Source organism: Pithys albifrons, chromosome 10 (genome assembly GCF_047495875.1).
Source record: "Pithys albifrons albifrons isolate INPA30051 chromosome 10, PitAlb_v1, whole genome shotgun sequence".
NCBI classification, from domain to species: domain Eukaryota; kingdom Metazoa; phylum Chordata; class Aves; order Passeriformes; family Thamnophilidae; genus Pithys; species Pithys albifrons.
In genome coordinates, this window is record NC_092467.1 from 10606834 (window position 1) to 10619653 (window position 12820).

Consider the following 12820-nt stretch of genomic DNA (forward strand, 5'->3'; position numbering starts at 1 on the left):
CATAGCACCAGGACTGAAGAACTTGACTTTGATTAAAAAACCTGCTGGAATGGAATAATTCAGAAAAAAATCCCCCAAAGCTGGTGAAAAGAAAGTGAAATGAATGCAACTTTGATACAGTCTCATAATTCTTATTATTCTTGATAAAAAGCATATTTTGTTTATTTACAAACTGCATTTATTGATGTGTTTTTATAATCTGAATCACAGTATTTAACTATAAATATTTTTATTTAATTTATTTAGTTATGAGATGATGCTAAGAATTTTAGGACTGAATGATTCCATGCAGATGGAGCTTATATTCACAACTATTTTTGTGGGTTTGATCTACTCCCTTGCTTTCCCCATTTCACTTTCTTTCTCAAATAGTCTTTCTCTCATATTGTGCTCGTGCCATCTCTGAGCTAAATAGTGATATACCCTGTTGGGGACAGGGGAGGAGGACATCACAATGGCCTGGACAACAACAGCTGCAAAGAAGTGATGTGAGAGTAATTCTGTGTGACTGGAACAACCCAAACTGTCTGAGAGGCCTTGCAGAAATAGCAGTGCTGCTGAATATGATGATGGCCATCATCTAGAATGAAAAGCAACCAGGGAATTACAAAAGACTTTTGAAACAATGAAGAAGTGCCTTGAAAAGAAATGTCAAAGTTGCATGGAAAGTATGGCACAGTTGTGAGGGACCTTGGAGTGAGACAGGTGACAGCACAGCACCAATTTAACTCCATTTTGACACTGGCAGCACTGGGGCACCCACAGGCAGTGTTTGTAAAAATGGGACCCCGCACCCCCAGGAGTGGAGGGCTCTTACAGCTGTGAGTGTGCTTAGTGCAAAGCTCTGTTTATTAGAAATTGTGAGGCACACCTTGGCAGAGAAAATAATTCTAAAAAATTCTTCCTCCTCACACATTAGTTATTTGACTTGCCTTTTCTGAAAATTCCTAATTTTCATCATTGTAAATGTTACTAAGTCAAATCCTAGAATAAGAAGTACGAGGGTTATAAAAATGCTAATTTAAGATAGACATTTTAAATAAATAATAGATGAAGTATAAATAATTGCATTTAAATTTTCTTCTCTGACCTAGCAAAATAGGGACTTGATTCTTAGTAGAGAAATTCTTTAATGCAGACTCATTTGAAACAGCTAAGGTATAGCCTCATATACCTCAGATCTGCTTTGAGTCAGGCCCATGGAATTCTTCCACTTCTCAAGTGTTGTGCTCTGCTGAGGTATAAACAACTGAAGAAACAAATTGTGTCATGGAATAGAGACCTACTGCACATTGAGATGAATTAGAAAAGACAATGATGGAACCAAATGATAAAGGATTGTCACCTATGTGCTGCTACTGCTGAAGCACAATTAACTTAGCCAAGAACAAGCAGTTATTCAAAATAAAACGCAATTTGCTCTCAATGCAGACTATTCAGAATATATGGAGTGTAAGTCTACACTGATGTAAAATAGTTTGGTTTAAAGTGAATCAGTGTGACCTTTTCATTTCCCTGAGTTATCAGCCTGTTCATGGATGATTTTTTCAGGTGCTTTAAAAATGAGTCTGTAGAGACAGAAACTGTCTTGAAATTTTACTCTAAGCCTCTCTACTATCAACAGCTGTGATTCTTTTCTGTCATGCCACTTTTTTGTATATGTTGTGCTGTACTGTGATTTAGGGGTTAATGATCTGTAGCCATTGGGAAGGTCCTGGTTTGACTGTCCCGCTGGGTGATCTGGTCTCAAGTGTGTTTGGTGGGGCTGCCACAGGTGGCTGGTGTTGGGTGGCCATGAACTGCTGCACACCAGGGACCCAAACGGGAGAGAAAAACCCAGCATGTGCCAAAACTCCTCACCAGAGAAGAATATGGTGCCCAGTGCTGAAGAAGCTGCAGCTCTTCAGTTGAGTGCTCTCCACAATGAAGGAATTATTCCCTTCTGAGGGAACTGCTGCCAGAGCTGGAAATCACCCGAGAGAAGTGCTACCAAAACTGCTGCCATTGCAGAGCAGGCATGTTGCTGAGGGAAGTGCTGTCCAAAATTCTGCCACACTGGAGCAGGGACATTCCAGAGGGAAGTGCTGCTGTGCTGGAGCAGGGACACTTGTGCACAGGTCATGAAGTACTGTGGGTTGCACACCAGAGCAGGGACAGTGAGGAGCTGCACATACCTGTACTCGGCACTGGTTGAGGCCACATCTCAAGCCCAGTTCTTGGTCCCTCAGTTTAGGAAAGACATTGAGATGCTGGAGCATGTCCTGAGAAGGACAACAAAGCTGGTGAAGGTTTAGGTTAGACTTTGCAAAGATTTTTTTTCACAGAAGAGGTGATTAGACATTGGAATGGACTGTCCAGGGAGCTGGTGGAGTCAGTCTCTGGAGGTGTCTGAGGTGACTGTATGTGGCACTCAGTGAGATGGTCTGATTGACATGGTGGTGTTCAGTCAGAGGTTGGACTCAATCTCAGAGGTCTCTTCCAACCTAATTGATTTTGTGAACAGGCAGCAGAAACCTTTAGGCACCTGACTCAACTGCTGCACCATCTCATGCGTCATCACAGGAATTTTTAGACTGTCAGGGAAAATGAGGTACTTTGAGAATGTGTGGGCAGGATGATAAGGATACATCTAGTCATGTTCTCATTTCCCTCAATGCCTGAGTCAGTAATTAGAGACTTGTTTATGATGGACAGTGAATTAACTGAAGTAAGTTTGCCCCATAATACTTGGATGAGACTTGAACTCAGCATTACCTTTTACACAACCCACCTGTTTGGATAGTCCTGGTGGACACCAGTAGAGTGATACAACTACAGGTACTAGGCACTAAAAATTTTCTTTGAGAACTTTCATAGAGCTGTCAGGATGCTGTGAATTCATCCCAGCTCTTTTCCAGAGAAACCAAACTGAAACTGTATAGAGAGCAAAAATAATTTATCTATCTCTGGGTGTGGCATTGTCAGTAGAAGTAGTGATCCCCTGTATCTGTGATGAGACCGAAGCACCTCAGTACAAGACGAGGGGCTTCTGTAAACCTGGCATCTGCAGAAGTGTGAGGTGCAACATGTCCTGTCCAACAGATACTGCTTGGGAGTCATTTTACAAGTCCTTTTCCAGTCAATAACACAGTGAATACAACTGAAATGTCATCATCTGTGATGCCTGCTAGTTGCAGGTGGAAGGTAGGTGTACGCTACACCTCCCTATGTCTTTAGGCATCAGAATTAGAGGTTACCACTGGAAGAATAAAGGATAATTCAAGAAAATGTTCTCAGAATCTTTAGACTAGGCATCCACTAAGTCAGGTAAAAATATATCAAAATAAGAAGTTGAAATCGTGCCTTAGGATTATCAAATCAGCTTAATATGTTCCTGATAGATACCAGGCATTTTCTTTCTTCTTCAGTGAATTTTGTGCTGGAAGTAAATGGAGTTGATGTCAACCACTTAACCTCAGCATATCTTACAGACACCACCTGTCAGGATGTTATTGTATCATATGGTTTGGGTATCCAAGTCATACATATCAGTTCCATGATTGATACATAGAACAACATAAGTATTATTTCAACAGAAATTAACTTCTAAGGAAGAATGACTAATAGAACAACTTATTTTGGACAGAATTTTGTTGGTGTGTGAAGTTATGCTTGTCTAAAATGATACTTTAATGGCTTGTCTTTTTTTTTTCTTAAAGTTGATGATTAAAACTGAAAGCACTCGTGATGTATGTACAAGAAAAATCCCCCAAATTTTAAGGTTATATTTGTTTTTCATCAGATGAAGAGAAGATGTAAGAATAAATTTACCAATTAGAGTTAGTGTTATACTGTCTAGAACAGTATTATGTGCCAGCAGTTCAAGTACTTCATCATAGTAAAGAGAACTCTCTGGGGGCATCTACACATATCATAAAACTTATGAAATGTTGATGTTCCCAGAGCCACAGTGAATCTGAGATGGGGCAGACCCCAGCTGTCTAACTTGTATTAATATTCACTGAATGCAGAAATAGCTAAAGTTCCAAAACCAGAGAACAATAAATTGTTCATACTGTAGCTGTCACTGTAAGCAGTGTCTGCAAACATTAAGGGCAATATCTGTTAGAGCTTACCCTACATTTACAGTAATTGAAACGGCAGTTCCATTCCATTACTGTAGATATGTATGTGGACTCAATATCTTTGATCTTATGCAGTGATTTAGACACAGTTGTGCTGACTTCAGAGAAGTGTTAGTGGTGAAGTATGAAAGGGATTAAGGTTTATTATTACTAATCTAAAATATTTTAATGAAACTCGGATTGACTGTTGTATTTCTATAATCTTTTCATCCCTTAATACATGGAAGGAGGAGTAAAAATCAGTCTTCCTGTTCAGAAATTATAAGTGATCAAAATAGTTTCAGATGGCTCCTTCTCCTCCTCTTCCCCTCCTTCATCATGTGAATGGATTGTGAGTACACAGATGGAAGTAAAAGTCAGATTATACTTGGCTTTCATTCTAATGCTTCCTCAGTAGTGCTTATATGCGTTGCCTGTTTTTTCATGTCATGTGACAATTTATGGCATTGTCTCAAAATAGAGGTTGTAGCAAAAGGAGCATTTTGCTCTCTCAGAAGTTATGAGTTATATCAGGCCATGGTGCCAATTGGATTTTAAATATGCTGGATTACAATGGAACTCGTGTGGAAGTACCTGTGACATTCACATGAACACCACATGAATTCTTAATCATCTGCAGGTTATAGTGAATACTAAATGAATTATTAAGATAACTATATTCCATCTTTGTGATCAGAGCAGCTGTGTGAGTAGAAAAGTAAGTGTGTCCTTGATAAAAACAGTAGAGAACTTGCAAAATCACAATGCAACATCTGTGCTGGAGGAAAATATAGACTGGCAGATTCCCTAAGCAGGTGGAGGGGGGAAAGAGAAGCATGCAGGCATGCTACAGGTATATATAGTGTGTGTAGGTAGTAGAAATGTTGCCTTAGAATTTTATATATTTGTAGGGTTTTGTAGGATGAGCTATGGAATATCATGCTAAAATGTAAGAATGGAAGCCTATTGGTGAATGAGTCAAGGCACTAAGAGGAGAAGAGGAAATATAGTCAGTGCTCATCAGCATTGCGTGGTGCCAAGTGGGTAGAATTTTGGCTGTGCCAAAAAGCTTGAAGACTTCCTATTGATTTATTTTATTCTTGGTGTTTGTTTCATAAACCAAAGCTCACTGGTGTAACTGGGAAATGTTCTGCAGGGCAGATTAGACTAATCTCATGGCTAAAATCTCACTCTGCTAATGCATTGTCCTTCTCCAAGGAAGTGGGACAAAAAAAAAAGATAAAAGCATTTCACTGGAAAAAAAACCTCTCAGTGGAACTGTAAAAATGTTACCTTGCTGTTAGCATATTTTTCCCACCTAATTTATAAACTCTCATAACTTTTCCCCTATACATGGCAAAGAAACTTAATGTCCAAGGAAACACTGACCTCTAATTTTTGGAGAGAAATTTTTTCACATTTACTCCTGAGTGATTTCAGTTTCTCACAGTATTTGGAGACTGTATGTATTTAGAACTGCTAGGTTTCCTTTGCTTGGAAAGGAGCATTTGTGAAGGGTTTTGTGTGTGCTAGTTCATCAAGGGAATTCCTCATTAACATATGTTGTACCTCAGCCTTGTACATTGCTTATTAGACCAGCATTGTATAGACATTTCATTATTCTTTCCTTTATATTATATTAAACAGGTATGAGAGTCATAAGTTCCACTTTCAGATTTGGAAGGGCTATTCTTTCCAAGAAGAAATTTGTGACTTTCACCTTTTTTTTTTTTTTTAATCCTTTTTGAAGAAGAAAAATTTCTTTTTAATGCTTGGCTTACCTCTGGTTCAAAGCTGTAGTTGAAATACCAGCAAGTCAAACATATATCTGAAATCTTTGGTTCATCCAGTTAGAGGACTTCCCCTCACCTTCTCCCTGGAGGTCAGAAATTCAGCTTTCAGTATTACTGTGAAAAGAAAGTTAATGGTTCTTATTGAATACTTAACTGTTCAATATTGCAGTAACTTGAATATCACATCCATTGGGATAAACTTGCAGTGTTAATAGTAGCAAGTGTTACAAGCAGTCATCTATTGCATAGGGAAAAATAAGTAATTAATATATTGCTGTGTTTTGTGACTTTTTGAGATAAACACAGTACAGTTAAAGAATATCCACAGCAACTCAGATGTCATAGCTCATAAGCTGGGATAGAACAAAATTTTTGTACTTTTTGTGTGAAACTCTGTGGCAAGTACTGGGCAAGCTCTTCCTAACAGACTGTAGAACAATGAACACATTTATGTTTATTCTTTTCAAATGGCTTAAAGAGAGTCTGTTCTTGAAGTTATCATAGGAAATGAATCTTCATTAAGTAAAATAGGTTTAACTGGAGATGTTTTATATTGGGATTGAATCTTAACAGAGACATTCCAATCTCAAAACAAGTTATAGAAAGCTGAGTTGACTGTGTAATAAAAGATGCTACAAAGACTTAGGAAAGCATTTGCTTGTTCAATTTTTGTATGTACTTTAGGCAGTGAATCAGAAGGGAAAATTTCTGTATATTATTGCAGTACTTATCCATGTTTTTTGAGGAAACTTCAAACCTAACAAAACATTTATAGATTGTTTTGGATCAATAGGATATGGATTGGTGGAAGAAGTTTTGTGCCTTTAATAAATTGACCTTATTTAGTAGGTTTTTCTTACCCTGAGTTATATCTTTGCACCAAGGTGTAGTAGTAGTTGTGTATGGTGCTTTTGGCTTGTTTTTAGTCTGCCTTTGTGAAGCATTTAATTCTACTGGCCTGAATTTAGGTAGCTAGCTCTTGCAGAGTGCTGTAATGTTGAATGGGAATGTCTCAGGAATGTATATAGCATATATGCTCTATATAATAATTAGATTTTTTCAGAGTTTTAATCTTTTTTTCTTCATGATTTTAAAAGGACAAAGCTTTTCAGTAATGCAGAAGATACATCCTCTGAAAATTCTGGAATTTTTATTTAACCTTTCTTGAAAATCTTGACCTAAATGTATGGAAGTATTTTGTACCATAATACTGTATAACGGAACATAAAGTAGCAGCAGCCGAGCAGATCAGATAAAGCAGGAATGCTCTTAATCATGAAGGTATGTTGGTGACTCTCCTTTTGTCTAGTTTTGCTCTTGATCTCTTTTATCAGACCAGGCAATGATTTGCAAGTTTGTATAAATGAAAAGTTTAAGAGCTTTTCTATAATTGCACATCCACTACTCAAGCCTAACATTGTGTTCTCTGCAAATCTCATTATATGCAGCTCATGAGTGTAATTAACATATTAATTTATATGCAGATAGAGATCTAAATGCCAAAGTATTTTTATACAGCAAGTTCCTTTCCACTTTTCAAATGGTATTCAGGAAAAAAGTGAAAGAAAACTTGGTAGGGTCAGAATGAGAGGCATCAAAACTCTCAGGCACGTTTGTTTGACTGTTCTTAGCAGATGCACTTTCAGTTGTCCTGTTTTCAGGATGTTCTGGGGAAAAAAAAAGTGGTTTTTTTTCAAGTATATGTTTTAGCATGATTGATCAGTGTAAAGTATGTATTGAGCTATTTGGTTCTGAGTTTAGTTGGACTTGGCAAACAGAATAAATTTCAATTAACATATATATCAGTCTTGTCTCTCCTCCTAATTCTATACTGTACAGGCATCTAGACAATCCTGCCTTGTTTCAAGAGCAGCTTAGGGAATGAACATAAGATTAATATGAACCTGAAGTAGATCCCCTGATGTCTTTGATCTCTCTGCTATCAAAGCTCTAAACTGAAACCCTAAGAGTGGACTACAGATAGAAAGGAGGGTGAAGTACATAAAGAAAAGCATTATATGCTTCTATACCAAATTCAGTGATTTTTAGTACATATAATACAAAAAAGAGGGAATCTATGTTAAAATTCTCTATATTTTCCAATTACTTCATTTTATGAGGTTCCAGCTAGTTTAATTGTTGTTCCTCAAAATAATGAAAACTGCTGTAAAATGCAAACAGAAAATGTTTTGAGAAATGTTTATCAAAATAGAGGTAGATTATATTAGAGTGATACAATCTCTTTTAAAACTTTGATTTTCAAGTATCTTTCTAAAGTTTGAATATACAGTCCTTATCTGGTTGTTATCTACCTGTGACTAATGAGGCAAAACCAACTCCGAGGTTGTGGTATCATGAAATAAATATCTGTAGTATTTTCTTCTACTTAATTACAATTGGCTCAAGTCATATATTACAATTGGGTCAAGTCAAGACAAATGGAGAGGGATAGTGGACTCAAAGTAAATCTTCATGAATTTTAATCCTCAAGTCTGTAGATATTTACATACTGATTTTTTCACATTTTTAGTTTGTCACATTAAAAACAGCACTTTAAAATTTTCAGGATTCATGAAAATCAAAGTATTTTGGCCTCAAAAAATGTTTCATAACTTGAAAAGCAAAAAAAAAACCCTTTGTACTTGAAATTTTTTTCTGTAACCTGTAAAACCAAAGGAAGTACACTTTTCTCAGACTTTAGTAGACTTATTTTTGTGTTGGAAAAGGCATGGCCATTGGAAAATTCCTTCCTTAACTGTTCTGTGATTCTGTAATATATTATCTGAATATAGAATTTATCCCCTGCGAGGGAAATCTGGCAATCTTGCTCTAGTCTTGTCCTCTAATGGCAAGTAAACTGCATCTGGGGAGCAAAACTTAAAACAGAAACTGTTTTTTATTTAATTACCCTTATTTCTTAAATAATCTACTAAGTCCCTTCTGCATTGCTCAGAGCTTGCTCTGAAAAGTGGTGACAAGGGACTGTGTGTAACCTTCTTGGGAACAGTTTGGGAATGTCTGCCATGTGAGAGAATTAATTGTCCTAGTTCCTAACAAATACCCTTTGTCTCAGAAAATTGATAAACACAATCCCTGAGCCAAAACTCTTCTCTATTTCCTCTGTGCTGGTTATTCTTAATTAACTTACTGCTGAACTTGGAGTTTTTTGGCTGGTTGGTTAGTTCTTTTTCTTCTCATCTTTATTACACTGAGTCTAAATTTGAATATTTAATTGTACCTTAAGAAATATTTTCCAAAAGCATTTAGTGAATAACATCTAAGAATAAATAAGTTTGAGGCAATCATTAGCTGCTCCAGAGAGTTCCCAAAAAAATTTGCATTAGAAAGAAAAGATCCATTCACAAAAGTTATGTAATCCAATTATAAATACTTTATGATTCTGGAGTTCCTGTGCTGTTTGCCTTATTTACTAATAAGCCTAATTAAAAAGATCCCAGAAGCAAAGAAAAAATTAATGGGGATGACAGCTATACTTGAAGTCTCCAATTCTGGAAATACTCCTGACTTAGGATGTACTATTTCAGATGAAACGTAGTTGTACAGTTATGCATCCAGTCTTTATTTCCAAATGCTTGGAGTTACTGTGGTGCATGACTCAGTGCTAGATTTGAAATTACAGTATTTTTGGCTGTCTTGATTTAACAGATGAGTGACTTGATAACTTTGTGAGTGTTCACTCCTTTAGCCCTGTGTGATTATTAGTTCTTCCCCATCAGCATAGTTATATGCCTTGGAACTTTCAGAGGGTTTTTTCCTGCTGTTTTTGAAATGCAGTTCAACCCCAGCTAGAATTTTTATACTTAAAGAGCAGGGGATATTTTTTTGTTAAGTCAGTTAATGGCAATTTACATCACTAAACAGTGGGGCTTTCTTGTTCCAGTTTTTCTTACTGAGAAAAGATTATGACACACTGTCTCTCTCTCTGTGTCTGTCTGTCTCACCTGGATACTGAATAATCTGGGGCCTTTCACTCTCAATTCCAGAGAATGGGAGAGTTTAGGTGGTAAACTCTCAAGAGTCAGAAGTGAGATCACTATGTGGAATATCACCGAGTAAGTTATACTTGAGTTGTTTTATAACCCAAAGTATAACTACTAAACTTTTCAAGCCTAGAAGTGCACTTTCATTTCTGATGTTAGGTTAGCAAACTTATGAATTCCTAAATGTTAGGAATAAAAATAGGTTATCAATAGTTTAGGAACTCCCTAATGCTGGGTCCGTTATAAGTTTGGGCAAAGAAAAAAGGTATTTTCTCTCCAGTCTGTTGTAGCAAAAAAAAAAATTGGATGGTTTTACCTGACTCCTGTAATCATCTTTTCACTGTATCTGAAGGAGCTGCAGTGCCTGCACTCTCACTGATGTGTTTTTTTTTTTAACTGTTCTTACCAAATCCTGTCAGGAAATGGGACAGGAAAAAAGTTTGTGGTAAATTATATACTCCTTAGGTGGATGGGTTAAAGAGCTGATATGTTTAACTTGTCAATCCAAATAAATTTAGTGTTAAAGAAGTGAACTAAAAGATCCAAAGGTGTATAATAATGTTTTACGTGTCACAGTCAAAGTCTCATCTAATTACTGAAAGTGAGTACTTCAAGATACTCATTTGGTTAACTATTTTTTTTCTTTTAAAAAAATTTTTATTATTTTTCTTTAAATTACAGTTAATTAAGTTTAGTAAATTAATTTGTATGATTTTGGGGTTTGCAGGATGTGTAAGCTCTGGCTTGATGTACTAGTTGTCCTCAAGCCTGATTTTATAAAATAATACTGAACACTGTGCTCATGACAGTCTGATGTGGTATTGCTGCCTCTTTTGTACTCCCTTGGCATCCCATCTGGAATAATACTGTGAGAAGAAAAGTGCTTCATTTCACTGTGCTAAATGCAAACAGATTTATATTTTTTCACTGCCTATTGAGAAGTTAGAACGTGGTTCTGCAGAATTAACTAGAAAGCTGCTAGATTTCTGGAATGTATATTAGTACTCCTGAATATGTACTTCCAGGTTTTTCTCTTTTTGAAAAGGACTAGAGGAAGTTGGATCAGTTCCATGCATCAGTTGCAGTGTTGTGCCAATGCACATGCTTATAGAAATCTCACAATTTATTAATCTTTTCTAAAAATATTTGCATAGGACTTGTTTCTTCCTGAAAATGCTGCTGGAGGAAGAAAATAGTTAATCCTCTTAGGCAACAATGTGCTTTTGAACAGATTTCATAGGAAAACTGTGAGATAATTGTATAGCTAAATGGCAGGGGTACTAAGGCTTTTAAAGATATATTCAAAGTGCCACTCTGTAGGCTTGGGGGATTCCTTCAAGCCGTCTTCAGAAAAGCATTGGCAATGATTGACACTTTTAGAAATGGTAACATTTGCCTTTCTGTAAGATCTGTAGCATGAAGATGAAACATCTGTAGTAGAAACTTCGAATAAATTACACACCTTATTTGTCAGTAGAATTAGATTACTTGAGTAGCATTCAATTAAGATACTCAGTATTCAGAGTTCAGTGTTTGGTGTTCACTATTCAGAAGACAGTTGTGTCTGCATTTTGGCAGAGTTGAGTAGTTTTCCTTGGGTAAGTATTATTTACAGGTTACAGTAAAAGCACCTTCTGTTCACACATATGCTGAGAGTTGTTCGCAATACCAGTCTGAGGAGCACGTACAGAACTGGGTGGGCATGAATCACTCCTATCCTCTAATGTGAGAATCACAACTAATCTGAGTGCTCTGGACTTCAAATTTAAAATTGATTTTGATAAATACTGTGGGAGTTATAATTGTGAACTTTCTATTGCTGAAAGTTGCGCAGACAAAGCTGAAGCTTTTATAGCTGGAATGGAGCAGCAGCTTGGATTGAGCCTGCTGAGTGCTTATACAGTGGAAAGCTGCACTGTGAAATGCATCTTACAGGCATTATAAATCAATTTGTGTAATGAAAAACAAACTATAGGCATCTGCTATTTGGAATTTATGTATTTTTATTCTTTTGCTGCTGTCTTTACAAACATAATGGGAAAGTCAGAAAAACACATTATGTCAAGTAAACAACACTGAGGACCTGCAGGGCAGTCATAAAGGTGTTTAAATAACCATTTAAAATGTTTATGATGAGTAGAAATAAGTTGAAGAATATGTGGTTCTTATTCTGTAAATGCACTTAAACAAAACTTCTAATTAATCAATATGGCCATTAATTTTCTGATTCTAATCGCCTGACTGTCAGTGCATTGGAAAAATTATTGACATACTCTGTTTCTGATTTTACTCTGTGACATAGTCTGGGCCCTTTACTTAGTAGCTTTACCATCAGTCTGCAATTTGTGACCCAGCTGAGTTTTCTTCAGAATTTACAATACTCAGATGTTTGGTATTACCGCTTCATTCTTGTTCATGTCACATGAGAGAGAACGATGTGCAAACACAGATTTTTATTTCATCTATTGACTTCAAATTTCCAAGAAAAAATTTTGTTATTGCTGTAAAATTTAAACGTGAAACACATATCTGTAGACTATAGTTTCTCCTTGCTAAGGAGAAATAAACTACTGCATTACAGTAGCTGAATATGTAAGATGTAACATGGTGAAAGGAGACAAATCCTGCACAATTGAGTGGTAAATTCATGGAGGAAGAGGGAGGATGAAATCTTTGAGACCGAAAAAGTAAGCTCAGGTTTACTTCTTCTCTTAAATGGTCCCGAGTGTCTCTAAAACCATATGCCCATAGTTGTATTACTTTTAAAGCAGTTTCTCAACGAAGGCCCTTAGTAGAAATAGCATGTGGTACAGGAGGGCCTAAAATTTTAGGATTAAATTTTAAATTCTGTGTATCCCAGAAAAAAAGGTAGAGGGCATACGTAATAAGTAAGAAAACAGGGGAATAGGTAATAGGAAGGAAC